This window comes from Callithrix jacchus, chromosome 3 (assembly GCF_049354715.1).
Source record: "Callithrix jacchus isolate 240 chromosome 3, calJac240_pri, whole genome shotgun sequence".
Lineage (NCBI taxonomy): Eukaryota > Metazoa > Chordata > Mammalia > Primates > Cebidae > Callithrix > Callithrix jacchus.
Window position 1 is genome coordinate 154,016,979 of NC_133504.1, and position 14,995 is coordinate 154,031,973.

Genomic DNA, 14,995 nt, shown 5'->3' on the forward strand with positions numbered 1-14,995 from the left:
CAAAATATTAGCCAGGTGTGATGGCACACGCCTGTAGTCCCAGCTACTCGGAGGGCTGAGGCAGGAGAATCACTTGAACCAGGGAGGCAGAGGTTGCCATGAGCTGAAATTGTGCCACTGCACTCCAGCCTGGGCAACAAAGCCAGACTCCCATCTCATAAAGCCCTGAAACGTGTCCATTTGTACCACTGCACTCCAGCCTGAGTGACAGGGTAAGACCCTGTCTCAAAGGAAAAGCTATCATGACTAGTTTTGTATTTTACCAATAAGGGGTTGTCTTTCCACCCCCAGTACTTCCATTGACAAGACTTTTTTTGTCTTTGCTACTCACATAAACTGTCCTGCTCTGACGAGCAGCTCTGTAGCCTGCTTAGGTAATGGTGACAGCATTTCCTACAAGGAGTTGGCTATAAGCCAGCAAGGCAGGGAAGATGGAAATGAGAGTACAGAATCAAGGACCTTTCTACTGAAAGAAACCACACCTTCAACTTTTCACTCCCATGAGGATAATAACCTTCACTTATTTCGCTATTACATGTATCTTATTTCAAAGTCAGCAAGGCAACATAGAACCCATCTCTACCAGAAATTTTAAAAAATAAGCCAGACGTGGTGGTGCGTGACTGTTTTGCCAGCTTTTCAGGAGGCTGAGATGGGACAATTGCTTAAGCCCAGCAGGCAGAGGCTGCAGTGAGCTGAGATCGCACCACTCCACTCCACCCTGGGTGACAGAGACCTTGTCTCAAAGAAAAAAAGTCTTAACAGAAACACATACAAGGTCTCATTTTTAAGGAGCCTGGGCCAGACTGCTGATTAGTACTTCAGTTTTGGGGTGATTCTCAAACATTTCTTCATCAATACTGATTGCTAACTTAAAGCACCTTTCTCCCCTCATTCTCAGGTTACTTCTGTTGTTCTTGAGCAAGGACCATGTCATTTGGAATAAATCCTGTTTTTTGTATGTGTTTTTCTTTTTTATTTATTTATTTATTTTTTTTATAAAGATGGGGTTTCACCATGTTGGTCAGGCTGGTCTTGAACTCCCGACCTCAGGTGATTTGCCCGCCTTGGGCTCCAAAGTGCTTGGATTACAGGTGTGAGCCACCACGCCCGGCCTAAATCTTGTTATTTTTAGTAAACAGCCCTACATTCTTCCGGCAGACGCTTGAATGGTGACATGGTTTGGCTCTTTGTCCTCACTCAAATCTCATCTCTTGCATTGGAACCAAATCATTAAAAATAAATAAAAATCTCAAATTGTAATACTCACATGTTGAGGGAGGGGCCTAGTGTGAGGTGACTGCATGGGGCAGTTTCCCCCATGCTGTTCTCTAGATAGTGGAGTTCTCATGAGATCTGATGGTTTAAAAGTGTGGCCCCTCCTGGCTCTCACTCTCCCCTGTTTCCGTGTAAGATGTGCCTTGCTTCCCTTTCCCCTTCAACCATGATTAACTTTCCTGAGGCCTCCCCAGCCATGTGGAAATGTGAATCAGTTAAACCCCTTTCCAGTCTCAGGCAGGTTTTTTTGTTTTTTTGGGTTTTTGTTTTGTTTAGACTGAATTTCACTCTTGTCCAGGCTGGAGGGCAGTGGTGCAACCTCGGCTCACTGCCACCTCTGCCTACTGGATTCAAGTGATTCTCCTGCCTCAGTCTCCTGAGTAGTATTTTTAATAGAGACAGGGTTTCACCATACTGGTCATGCTGGTCTTGAACTCCCGACCTCAGGTGATTCACCTGTCTCAACCTCCCAAAGTGCTGGGATTACAGGCATGAGCCACTGCGCCCAGGTGCAGGCAGTTCTTTGCAGCAGCTTGAGAATGGACTAATACAAAAAAACAACTAGAAGTCAGTAAGACATGTAAGGAGCACCGTAGTGCTGAGTCCGATCTGCAAAAGCCAACTAGAAAATGGGAAGTCGCCATTTTTCATCATTGCGGGCATTTATGTAATCCGTAGAGACTAGGCACGAGGCCAGGGGCAGACATTAAAAACACCAAGATGGGGTGCCTTTCGAGGTAACACAGGCAGCAGGTAACACAGGGAGCTGCAACTGTTCAGGTGACACAGACTTCAGAGTCCTGATGGATGCCGTAGAAGCAGGAAATCCCCACCTTTTCTACACAGTAAAGGCCAATTCTGAGAACTGTTATGCGCAAGGAGGTGCCTAAAGAAGTGACTGGGCCAGGTGCAGTGGTTCACGCCTGTCAAGGTGGGAGCATCACCTGAGGTCAGGAGTTCAAGACCATCCTGACCAACATAGAGAAACCCTGTCTCTACTAAAAATACAAAATTAGCTGGGTGTGGTGGCGCATGCCTATAATCCCAGCTACTCGGGAGGCTGAGGCAGGAGAATAGCTTGAACCCGGGAAGTAAAGGTTGCAATGTGCTGAGATCGTGCCATTGCACTCAAGCCTGGGCAACAGGAGCTGGAAACTCTCAAAAAAAGAAGAGACTGGCCTGAGCAAACCGCCCTGCCTCAGGGGATGAGGAGCTGGACCTAAAGCTGGAGGCGGCTCTCCAGGCTGAGGGCTGGGGAAAGGCCACCGTTTCGGTGACGACCAACACTCCTAACCTCCCTGCACCCTGTTGCTCTGCGGAAGAGCTGGCCCCAGCCCTCGTACCTCTCCGTCCACAGTAGTCCAGAGGGTCAAGCCCCACTCGAAGCACAAATTCTGGTGTGTCAGTAATTCCCGTGGCTTCTTTGGACAAACTGTGCAACCTTATGAGTTTAGTGAACTCCTCCAAAGCAAGGCAGCATCCCCAGGAAGAGCCCATTTCTCAGAGCCTGTTTGTTTTGTTTTTTTTTTTGAGACAGAGTCTTCCTCTGTAGCCCAGGCTGGAGTGCAGTGGCACAATCTTGGCTCACTGCAACCTCTGCCTCCTGGGTCCCGGTTCAAGCGATTCTCCTGCCTTAGCCTCCTGAGTAGCTGGGATTATAGGCACATGCCACCATGCATAGCTGATTTTGGTATTTTTAGTAGAGACAGGGTTTCATCATGTTGGCCAGGCTGGTCTTGAACTCCTGACCTTGTGATCCACCTGCCTCAGCCTCCCAAAGTGCTGGGATTACAGGCACGAGTCACCACACCTGGTCTTTCAGAGCCTTTTTGAAGAGATACACCCTGGTGGCCCCCCCACCCCTAATCCAAAAAACCCTGACAGTTTTTCCTTGTGGATGTATCTGGAGGAAAGTCTCCTCTAAGAGGAAAGTCAACTGCAGGGACTGAAAGAGAAGCTGTCTGTCCCTTTGCAACCCGCCTCAGGCTAACAGCTGAAAAGCAAAATACTGGTTACCCCAAAACTTTACCTGACTTTCAGATGTAGGCCAGACCTAGGAGGCCATGGTCTCTGCATTTTTTTGCCCATTTGGCAGCTTGGCCTGCCCATGAGAACTTATAATGAGCAGCAGGGTGTGTCTTTTTAGAAGCAGTGACTCACTGGGGATATTAAAAGTAGACAGGTCTTCATTTCCTTCTCGCCACACATACACAACTCGGAAGTTCTCTTAATGACAAGGCATCCACACAACATAGTAGTCAAACGTTTCTCAATCTCCACAGCTGATTCAGAGGAAAACATTCACAAAGACTGCATAAAAGCTGGCGAGGTGCTAAATTTTCCCTAGTTTCCTTGCCTGTAAAATGGGGACTGTCAGATTAAGTAGGCTGGTCACAGTGACTCATGCATGTAATTCCAGCACTCTGGTAGTCCAAGGCGGGAGAACTGCTTGAGTCCAGGAGTTCAAGACCAGCCTGAGCAACGTGGTGAGACTCCAACTCTTTAAAAAAAAAAATGTACATGGGCATGGTGGCAGGCGTGCACCTGTAGTGCCAGTTTTTTGGGAGGCTGAGGTGGGAGGATCACCTGAGCCCAGGAGCGAGAGGCTAGAGGGAGCCATGATCATACCACTGGCTGACAGAGGGAGATTGCCTAAAAAAATTTTTGTAAACTCAAATATTGTAAACTGAAATCTCATGGTAATTCTACCTTTTCATGGAAATGGCAAGGACGTGTTTGTTGTCTGAAGAACTTTTTTTTTCCAGATGGAATCTTGCTCTGTTGCCCAGGCTGGAGTGCAGTGGCGCCATTTCGGCTCACTGTACCCTCTGTCTCCCAAGTTTAAGCAATTCTCTTGCATTAGCCTCCCGAGTAACTGGGATTAAATTCCTAAGCAGGAAAATATTTTGGCCTCCTCCACAGTCAACCGGTTCTACACCAACGAAGGCTGGTCCAGGGTGGACACTGCCTCTCCCTCCAGTGTGGATCCTCTTCGCAGCTCTGGAGCTCCCTGACTGGTGACTCAGGGCATGTCCCTTCCTGGTTACTAGGGTAGGTGGGAGGGCCTCCTTTTATTTATTTATTTATGAGACAGTCTCATGAATTACAGGCATGTGAGACCATGCCCAGCTAGTTTTGTATTCTCAGGAGAGACCGGGTTTCTCCATGTTGGTCAGGCTGGTCTCGAATTCCAGACCTTGGGTGATCCACCCACCTCGGCCTCCCAAAGTGCTGGGATTACAGGCGTGAGCCAACACGTCCAGGTTTCATGTCCATTACTTTTTTTTTTTTTTTTAAGATGGAATTTTGCTTTTGTCGCCCAGGCTGGAGTGCAGTGGTGCTATCTTGGCTCACTGCAACCTCCGCCTCCCGGGTTCAAGTGAGTCTAGTGTCTCAGTCTCCTGAGTAGCTGGGACTTCTGGCGTCCACCACCACACCCAGCTAATTTTTGTATTTTTAGTAGAGACAAGATTTTGCCATGTTGGCTAGGCTGGTCTTGAACTCCTGACTTCAGGTGATCTACCCGCCTTGGCCTCCCAAAGTGCTAGGATTACAGGCGTGAACCACCATGCCTGGCCCATTTCACACATCACGGAGGCTCACAGAAGTTAAATATTAAGCCTAAAGCAACCCAGCAAGAATGAGGCAGAATAGGCTTGAAACCCAGGCAGTGTGAAGCGCTTCCTGCTTCAGAGGTTATGGAGAGGCTCACAGTCTCTCTGAACATTTTTTATTTTTTTGTCTTTTTTTTTTTTGCTGCTCCAGTCAACCAAAGGGACACTTTATTGAGGCTCCAGGGCCATGGGGCCTGGGCAGGAGGCTGCCCTTCCAGGAAGGAAGAAGCTTATTTGACCTTCTTGAGGCGCAGGTTGTTGGTGTGGCCACACTTCCTCTTGCGGCAGTTGACGGCACGGGGGGTGCAGGCGAGCATGGCACTTGCAGCAGATCTTGTCGCAGTTGTATTTCTGGGCGAGCTGGCGGAGGGAAGGCTCAATAATGCCACCTCGCAGGCGCAGCACCAGGTGCAGGGTGGACTCTTTCTGGATGTTGTAGTCTGAGAGCGTGCGGCCATCCTCTAGCTGTTTGCCGGCAAATATCAGATGCTGCTGGTCAGGTGGGATACCCTCCTTGTCTTGAATTTTAGCTTTGACATTCTCAATGGTGTCACTGGGCTCCACCTCAAGGGTGATGGTCTTGGCCGTGAGGGTCTTCACAAAGATCTGCATCTCTGCATCTGCCACACGACGGCCGCCACCTGTCTTTTTTTTTTTTTTTAACTAAAAGGCCTACAGCAGGAGTCTCTCTGAACCTTGATGGTTGATGGACTGTGGGAGAAGAAATGGATAACCCTAAGATAGCAGGAGGACGTTGTGATGATGCCACCTATTGGTTACTGCTCCCTGCATGTATGCATTCAGCAAACAAAGTCCTAAGGAAATCAAGAAAATAAAATGGGCCGATCTTTTTTTTTTTGAGATGGAGTCTCACTCTGTCACTCAGGCTGGAGTGCAATGGCTCAATCTCAGCTCACTGAACCTCTGTCTCCTGGATTCAAGTGAATCTCCTGCCTCCACCTTCTGAGTAGCTGGGATTACAGGCGCCCGCCACCATGTCCGGCTAATTTTTGTATTTTTAGTAGAGACAGAGTTTCGCTGTGTTGACCAGGCTCGTCTCAAACTCCTGACCTCAAGTGATAACCCAACTTAACACCCCAAAGTGCTGGGATTACAGGCGTGAGCCACCGGGTCCGCCTGGCTATAAAGATCTTGAAATAGTTTCCTCCACACACTCATGGTCACAGGACTGCCCTTAAAATAAGGCAAAGGCACAAAAAAACTGTGTAACCAGAGGCCCACGTGTTCATGACAACCAGTCCGCTTCTTGCTCTCTGTTTGGGAAGTCTCTATGGGCAGCTGAGTTCGACTGAGCTCTGGGAAGATAAGGACTGTCAGCCAGAGCTTCCTCATGGTCCGCCTCTACTCACCTGCTCTGCTCGCAGCCTCAGCCGCAGCCGCTGCAACTGCTCAAGCAGAATGGGTGTCCCCAGCAGGGACAGCCTCAGGCAGCAGACGCCACTGTTCCTGGTCAGTGCAGCATCGGTGCTCCAGGCTCTGTGCCTGCATCAGGCTTTCTTGAGCCATGGTTAGTTTCCAGTTTCTAGTTACATTCCCACAGAGCTCAGCCTCCAAGAGGCCACATGGACAGAAAACTTTCTCATCTTTCCTTGCCCAGCCAATACCTGAACCCCTGTTTTGTATTTGGGGAACCCTCCCCACAACTGCTACCTCTTGAGGCAGGCTCCGTTTTTCTCTGTGGAAACAAAATGCAACACACTCACTTTCCAGCCTCGCTTGCAGTAGGGCTCAGATACAACCTGGGCACCACCAACCAGACACCCACATCCACAATCACACACCCACAACCACCCACAATCACCATACCCACCCCCTTCACACACAATCACAACCACACCCACACCCACACAATCACACCTACACTCACACCCACAACCACCCACACCGTCACCACACTCACACCTACACACACCCACAACCACCCACAATCACAACCACTCACACCTAATCACACCCACACCCACAACCACCCACAATCACAACCACTCACACCCAATCACACCCACAACCACCCACACCCCCCCACACTCACCCCCTCCACACAACCACACACACAATCACACCTACACTCACACCCACAACCACCCACAATCACACCCACACAACCACTCACACCCAATCACACCCACACCCACAATCATTCCTACACTCACACCCACAATCACCCACACCCACACATCACACAATCTCCACTCACCCACAAACACCCATACCCATAGTCACACCTACACTCACACCCACAACTGCCTACACACAATCACACCTACACCCACCCACACTCACCACACCCACACACAATCACAACCACATTCACACCCACAATCACACCTTCACTCACCCACAACCACCCACAATGACAACCATACCCACACACACCACAATCACAACCACATACACCCATACCCACAATCACACCTACAAACACCCACAACCACCCACACCCATACCTGCACACAATCACAACCACATACCCACACCCACAATCACACCCACACACAATCACAACCACCCACACCAACACACACCCGCAATCACACCTACACTTACAGCCACAACCACCCACACCCACACACCACACCCACACACAATCACAACCACACCCACAATCATACCACTCACCCACACATACCACACACACAATCACCACACACACCCAATCATATCTACATTCACACCCACAACCACCCACACCCACACACAATCACAACCACTTACCGATATTGATACATCCATGATCACACCTACACTCACACCCACAACCACCTATACCCACACACCACACACACAATTACAACCACACTCACCCACACCCACAATCACACCTACACTCACAACCACTCACACCCACACACCACAATCACACCTACACACACACACAATCACAACCACACCCACAATCACCATACACCCACACCCACAATTACCCACACACACCACACACCTGTGACTACACACAAACCACTCACCACAGCCACACCTACTCACATTCACAAATCACACCCACATACACCCACACACACACACACCTAACACATCCACACCCACTCATATCCATACCCACACCCATACACACAATCACATCCACACCCACCCAACCCATACAATCACAACCACACCCACAATTACACCACACTGACACCCATAATCACCCATATACCATAATCACAATCTCACCTACACCCACACCCACAATCACACCTACACTCACACCTACAACCACCCACACACATCACACAATCACGCACTCCCACCCACACCCAGATACACCACACACCCACACCCCTACATACACCCACCCCACACAGCCATACACACACCCACGCCCACACCTACATTTGCCACACACACCCACACCCGCAAATTACACCTACACCCACACACACCCAATCATAACCACACCCACACACACCCACATATACACTGACACCCCATGCATACACCCACTCACACACACCCATACATCCACATCCACACACCTACCCTCACACCACACCCACTCACACCCACACCCACACCTAAACCTACACCTGTACAACCACACCCACACTACACCCACACACCTACACAACACCCACAATCACATCTACACTCACAATCACACCCACACCCACAATCATACCCACACCCACACTCACAAGGCTTCCCCTTGGCCTTCCGCCATGATTGTAAGTTTCCTGAGGGCTCACTAACCATGCAGCACTGTGAGTCAATTCAACCTCTTTTCTTTATAAATTACCCTGTCTCCAGTAGTTCATTATAACAGTGTGAAAACAGACCAATACATCAAGGTATAACTAAAAAGAATCATGGGAAGGCAGTGGAGTAGAAACAGTTTCCATTCAAAATAAAATACAGGGCCATTCCAAACAGAGCCGTTTTACACTCAATTCACTCTCCTTTTTCCCAACTCATTTCTCAGAATAGCCTTTCACTTCTCTTTCAGAGACCTCGGATCTGATTACTAAGACCTACAGTTACTATCTGTAGGTGAGCTCACCGTAACCTCAGCTCACTGCAACCTCTGCCTCCCAGGTTCAGGCAATCCTCCTGCCTCAGCCTCCAGAGTAGCTGCGATTACAGATATGTACCACCAGGCACAGCTAATTTTTGTATTTTTAATAGAGATGGGGTTTCACCATGTTGGTCAGGTTGCTCTCAATCTCCTGACCTCATAATCCACCTGCCTCGCCCTCCCAAAGTGTTGGGATTACAGGTGTGAGCCACCATGCCCGGCCACCAGCCCTTCTTTTAAGAGACAGTGTTGCTCTGTCTCCCCAGCAAGGAAGCCTGGGAATACAGTGTCACTATCCTAGCTCACTGCAGTCTGTCTCCTGGGTTTATTTCTTGCTCCATTTTTTTTTGAGACGGAGTTTCGTTCTTGTTACCCAGACTGGAGTGCAATGGCACAATCTCGGCTCACCGCAACCTCCGCCTTCTGGGTTCAAGCAATTCTCCTGCCTCAGCCTCCCAAGTAGCTGGGACTACAGACGCGCATCACCATGCCCAGCTAATTTTTGGTATTTTTAGTAGAGACGGGGTTTCACCTTGTTGACCAGGATGGTCTTGATCTCTTGACCTTGTGATCCACCCGCCTCGGCCTCCCAAAGTGCTGGGATTACAGGCGTGAGCCACTGCACCCGGCCCCTTATTTATTTATTTTTTAGTGAGTGTCTCACTCTACTGCCCAGGCTGGAGTGCAGTGGCATGATCATAGCTCACTGCAACCTTACTGGTCTCAAGTGATCCTCCTGCTTCAGCCTCCAGAATAGCTGGGACTACAGGTGTACGTCATTGCACATAGCTAATTTAAAAAATTTTTTTTGTAGCAACAGGGTCTCATTGTGATGCCCAGGCTGATCTCTAACTCCTGGCCTCAAGTGATCCTTCTACATCAGCATCCTAAAGTTCTGGAATTACAGGTGTGAACCACCATGCCTAGCCCTGAATCTTAGAATGCAAAAAAACGATTGCATCTGGTGGCATGGTGGCTCACGCCCGTAATCCCAGTACTTTGGGAGGTTGAGGTGGGTGGATCACTTGAAGTCAGGAGTTCCAGACTAGCCCGGCCAAATGGTGAAACTGTGTCTCTACCAAAAATACAAAAATCAGCCAGGCCTAGTGGCACATGCCTGTAATCTCAGCTACTTGGGAGGCGGAGACAGGAAAATCGCTTGAACCCAGGAGGCAGAGGTTGCAGTAAGCTGAGATCGTGCCATTGCACTCTAGCCTGGTGAACAGAGTGAGGCTCTGTCTCAAAACAAAGGATTGCATCCTAATAAATGACTTACAGTTTGGATGAAAATTTAGATTGAAAATAAAACCATTTGGCTGGGCACAGTGCCTCACCCCTCTAATCCCAGCACTTTGGGAGGCCGAGGTGGGTGGATCACAAGATCAAGAGATCGAGACCATCCTGGCCAACCTGGTGAAACCCCGTCTATACTAAAAAAAAAAAGAAAAGAAAGTAAAAAAAAGAAAACCATTGAGTGGGTGCAGTGACTCACGCTTGTAATCCCAGTACTTTGGGAAGCCAACGGGGATGGATCACTTGAGTTCAGGAGTTCAAGATAAGCCTGACCAACATGGCAAAACCCCATCTCTATTAAAAATGCAAAATTAGTTGTGCACGGTGGCACATGCCTATAATCCCAGCTACTCGGGAGAGAAGGCATGAGAATTGCTTGAAGCTGGGAGATGGAGGTTGCAGTGAGCCGAGATTGCACCACTGCACTCCAGCCTGGGAAACAAGAGCAAAACTCCATCTCAAAAAAAAATTAAACAAAAAATAAAATAAAACCATTTCACTGTCTTCAAGAATATAGTGTATTGCCAGTTTATTTATTATTTATTTATTTGTTTGTTTTTTGTTTTTTTGTTTTGTTTTGTTTTTTGAGACAGAGTTTCATTCTTGTTACCCAGGCTGGAGTGCAATGGCACGATCTCAGCTCACCGCAACCTCCACCTCCTGGGTTCAAGCAATTCTCCTGCCTCAGCCTCCCGAGTAGCTGGGACTACACACACGCGCCACCATGCCCAGCTAATTTTTGTATTTTTAGTAGAGACGTGGTTTCACCTTGTTGACCAGGATGGTCTCGATCTCTTGACCTCATGATCCACCCGCCTCAGCCTCCCAAAGTGCTGGGATTATAGGCATGAGCCACCGAGCCCAGCCTATTAATAAATATTTTTAAGGTGGAGTTTCACCGTGATGGCCACGCTGGTCTTGAACTCCTGACCTCAGCTGATCCACCAACCTCAACCTCCCAAAGTGCTAGGATTACAGGTGTGAGCCACCGCGCCCAGCCTTTATTGCTAGTTTATAAGAAATCTGATCGGTGCATCAGATTTTTTGTTTTTTTGTTTTGTTTTGAACCCCTCCTGGGTTTAAGCAATTCTCCTGTCTCAGCCTCCTGAGTAGCTGGGATTATAGGCTTGTGCTACCACAAACAGCTAATTTTTTATTTTTAGTAGAGACTGAGTTTCACCATGTTGGCCAGGCTGGTCTCAAAACTCCTGATCTCAGGAGATCTGCCCACCTCAGCCACCCAAAGTGCTGGGATTACAGGCATGAGCCACTACATCTGGCCTTTTTAAAATTTTTTGAGACGGAGTTTTGCTCTATGGTCCAGGCTGGAGTGCAGTGAGGTGATCTTGGCTCACTGCAACCTCTGACTCCTGGGTTCAAGCGATTCTCCTGCCTCAGCCTCCTGAGTAACTGGGACTGCAGGCATCCACCACCACACCTGGCTAATTTTTTGTATTTTTAGTAGAAATGGGGGTTTCACTATGTTGATCAGGCTGGTCTCAAACTCCTGACCTCAGGTGATCCACCCACCTCCAAAGTGTTGGGATTACAGGCATAAGCCACCATGCCCTTTTTCCTTTTTTTAGACAGGGTCTCACTCTGTCACTCAGGCTGGAGTGCAATGGCGCAATTCTGGCTCACCACAGCCTCAACCTCCCAGGCTCAGGTGATCCTCCCACTTCAGCCTCTTCAGTAGCTGGGACTACAGGTGCCTGCCACGACTTCCGGCCAATTTTTGTATTTTTTGTAGAGACTGAGTTTCACCATATTACCCAGGCTGGTCTCAAACTCTTGGGTTCAAGCGATCCACCTGCCTCAGTCTCCCAAAGTGCTAAGATTATAGGCATCGGCCACTGCACCCGGCCTGGAATTTGTTTCTAAGACATAAGTTTGAAATGCCCCAACAGAGTCGTTAAAAGCATGGATTCTGGGCCAGGCGTGGTGGCTCACGCCTGTAATCCAAGCATTTTGGAGGCCAAGGCGGGCGGATCACCTGAGGTCGGGAGTTCGAGACCAGCCTGACCAACATGGTGAAACTCCGTCTTTTAAAAAAAAAAAAAAAAAAAAGCATGGGTTCTGGAGGAAGACAGCGTTAGATTAAATTCTAGACTGGATAGGTCATGAACTGTACAAAAATTTCTTTTCTCTCTTTAAAGTGGAGATATTATAGCATGCTTGTATGCTAAAGCAAAAAGAAAGAAATAAATACTGGAGAAAAAGAAGGATTGGCCAGGCGCAGTGGCTCATGTCTGTAATCCCAGCACTTTGGGAGGCCGAGGCAGGTGAATTACAAGGTCAGGAGTTCAAGACCAGCCTGGTAAATATGGTAAAACACTGTCTCTACTAAAAATACAAAAATTAGCTGGGCATGGTGGCGCACTCCTGTAGTCCCAGCTACTCAGGAGGTTGAGGCAGGAGAATCACTTGAACTTGGGGGGCAGATTGCAGTGAGCCGAGATCACACCACAGCCCACCAACCTGGGCAACAGAGTGAGACTCTGTGAAGAAGGATTAATTATAGCAGTGACGCCCTTGTGATGAGAGTGAAGGCAGAGCATATGACCACTGTGCAGACAGGGTGCATTTGATGATGTGATGCATGACTATTTGCTTCAATTTATTAGTAATATAAGAAATTGGTTTATGCACTGGAAGGGATTCAAAGAAGCTGTTGGAGATTCAAGCAAGAGAAATTGTGAAATAGTCACCTCGGAGAGCGGAGGAATGAAATGATCAGGGAGACATACAATTCTGCTACTTAGGCGTAGGAGTTGACTCGGCAAAGAACTGAGATTTTGCAAGGTCGGTCAGGAAGCAAGGGAAAATAAAATTATTACAGTGATGGCCTATGGAATCTAAGCTGGGCAAAAGAGGTAAATGACAAGGACTATATCCATCTCACCTTCAAGAATGTGGGGCATGCAATCAAAAACAGTTACTAGGGACTGGGTTCAGTGACTCACGCCTGTAATCTCAGCACTTTGGGAGGTGGATGCAGGCAGATCACTTGAGGTCAGGAGTTCAAGAACAGCCTGGCCAATATGGTGAAACCCTGTGTCTACTAAAATTACAGTAAAAATTAGCCAGCCATGGTGGCACGTGCCTGTTACTTAGGAGGCTGAGGCAGGAGAATCACTTGACTCCAGGAGGCAGAGGTTGCAGTGAGCTGCGATTAAGTCACTGCACTGCAGCCTGGGCGACACACAGGGTAAGACTCTGGAAAACAAAAAAAAGCTACCAATTTTTTTTCGTTGTTGTTGCTGTTTTTGGAGATAGGGTCTTACTCTGTCGCCCAGGTTGGAGTGTGGTGGTGCCATCACAGTTCACTGCAGCCTCAAACTCTTGGTTTCAAGCAGTCCTCCTGCCTCAGCCCCCAAGTAGCTGAAACTACGGGCGCACGCCACCATGCCCAGCTAATTTTTTATTTTTCGTAGAGAAAGGGTTTCACCATGTTGCCCAGGCTGGCTACTAAAGATTTTAAATCAACCATATGAAAAAACACATTACATGGAAACGGCCTAAACACTTCAGTTCAAACAGAGCTTGTCAGACTGGATTAAAAAGCAAGGCTCAGCCGGGCGCGGTGGCTCACACCTATAATCCCAGCACTTTGGGAGGCCGAGGCGGGCGGATCACGAGGTTAAGAGATCGAGACCATCCTGGTCAACATGGTGAAACCTCGTCTCTACTAAAAATACAAAAAATTAGCTGGGCATGGTGGCACGTGCCTGTAGTCCCAGCTACTCAGGAGGCTGAAGTAAGAGAATTGCCTGAACCCAGGAGGTGGAGGTTGCGGTGAGCTGAGATCACGCCATTGCACTCCAGAGTGGGTAACAAGAGCGAAACTCCGTCTCAAAAAAAAAAAAAAAAGCAAGGCTCACTGCATGCTAATTACAAGAAACCCTCTTTTTTTTTTTTGAGACGGAGTTTCGCTCTTGTTACCCAGGCTGGAGTGCAATGGCGCGATCTCGGCTCACTGCAACCTCCACCTCCTGGGTTCAGGCAATTCTCCTGCCTCAGCCTCCTGAGTAGCTGGGATTACAGGCACGCGCTACCATGCCCAGCTAATTTTTTGCATTTTTAGTAGAGACGGAGTTTCACCAAATTGACCAGAATGGTCTCGATCTCTTGACCTCGTGATCCACCCACCTCGGCCTCCCAAAGTGCTGGGATTACAGGCTTGAGCCACCATGCCCGGCCCCAGAAACCCTCTTTAAGTGTAAAGACATGTAGGTATGTCGAAAGGATGGAGAAAGATATACTATGCAAACACTAGCCAGAAGAAAGCTAGAGTATTTATACTAATTTCAGATAAAGTAGACTTCAGAAATAGGAATACTATCAGAGATAAAGAGGGATTAGGAAATAACAGAGGGCTGGGCACAGTGTCTCACGCCTGTAATCCCAGCACTTTGGGAGGCCAGGGCAGGCAGATCACCTGAGGTCAGGAGTTTGAAACCAGCCTGACCAACATGGTAAAACCCCTTCTCTACTAAAAATACAAAAATTAGCCTGGCATGGTGGTGAATGCCTGTAGTCCCAGCTACCTGGGACACTGAGGCAGGAGAATCACTTGAACCCAGGAGGTGGAGGTTGCAGTGAGCCAAGGTCATACCACTACACTTCAGCCTGGGTGACAGAGTGAAACTCCACCTCAAAAAAAAAAAACTAGCCACGCGAGGTGGCGTGCACCGATAGTCCCAGCTACTTGGGAGGCTGAAGTGGGAGGATCACCTGAGCCTAGGAGGTCGAGGCTGTTACTGAGGTGAGATCGCCT

The 14,995-nt window shown here is 48.5% G+C and overlaps 1 pseudogene; it reads right to left on the bottom strand.

Annotated features, from left to right (window-relative positions):
- Window positions 1-5,029: 5,029 nt before the first annotated feature.
- Window positions 5,030-5,519, bottom strand: LOC100386501 (ubiquitin-ribosomal protein eL40 fusion protein pseudogene; annotated as a pseudogene).
- Between the last annotated feature and the right edge of the window lie 9,476 nt (window positions 5,520-14,995).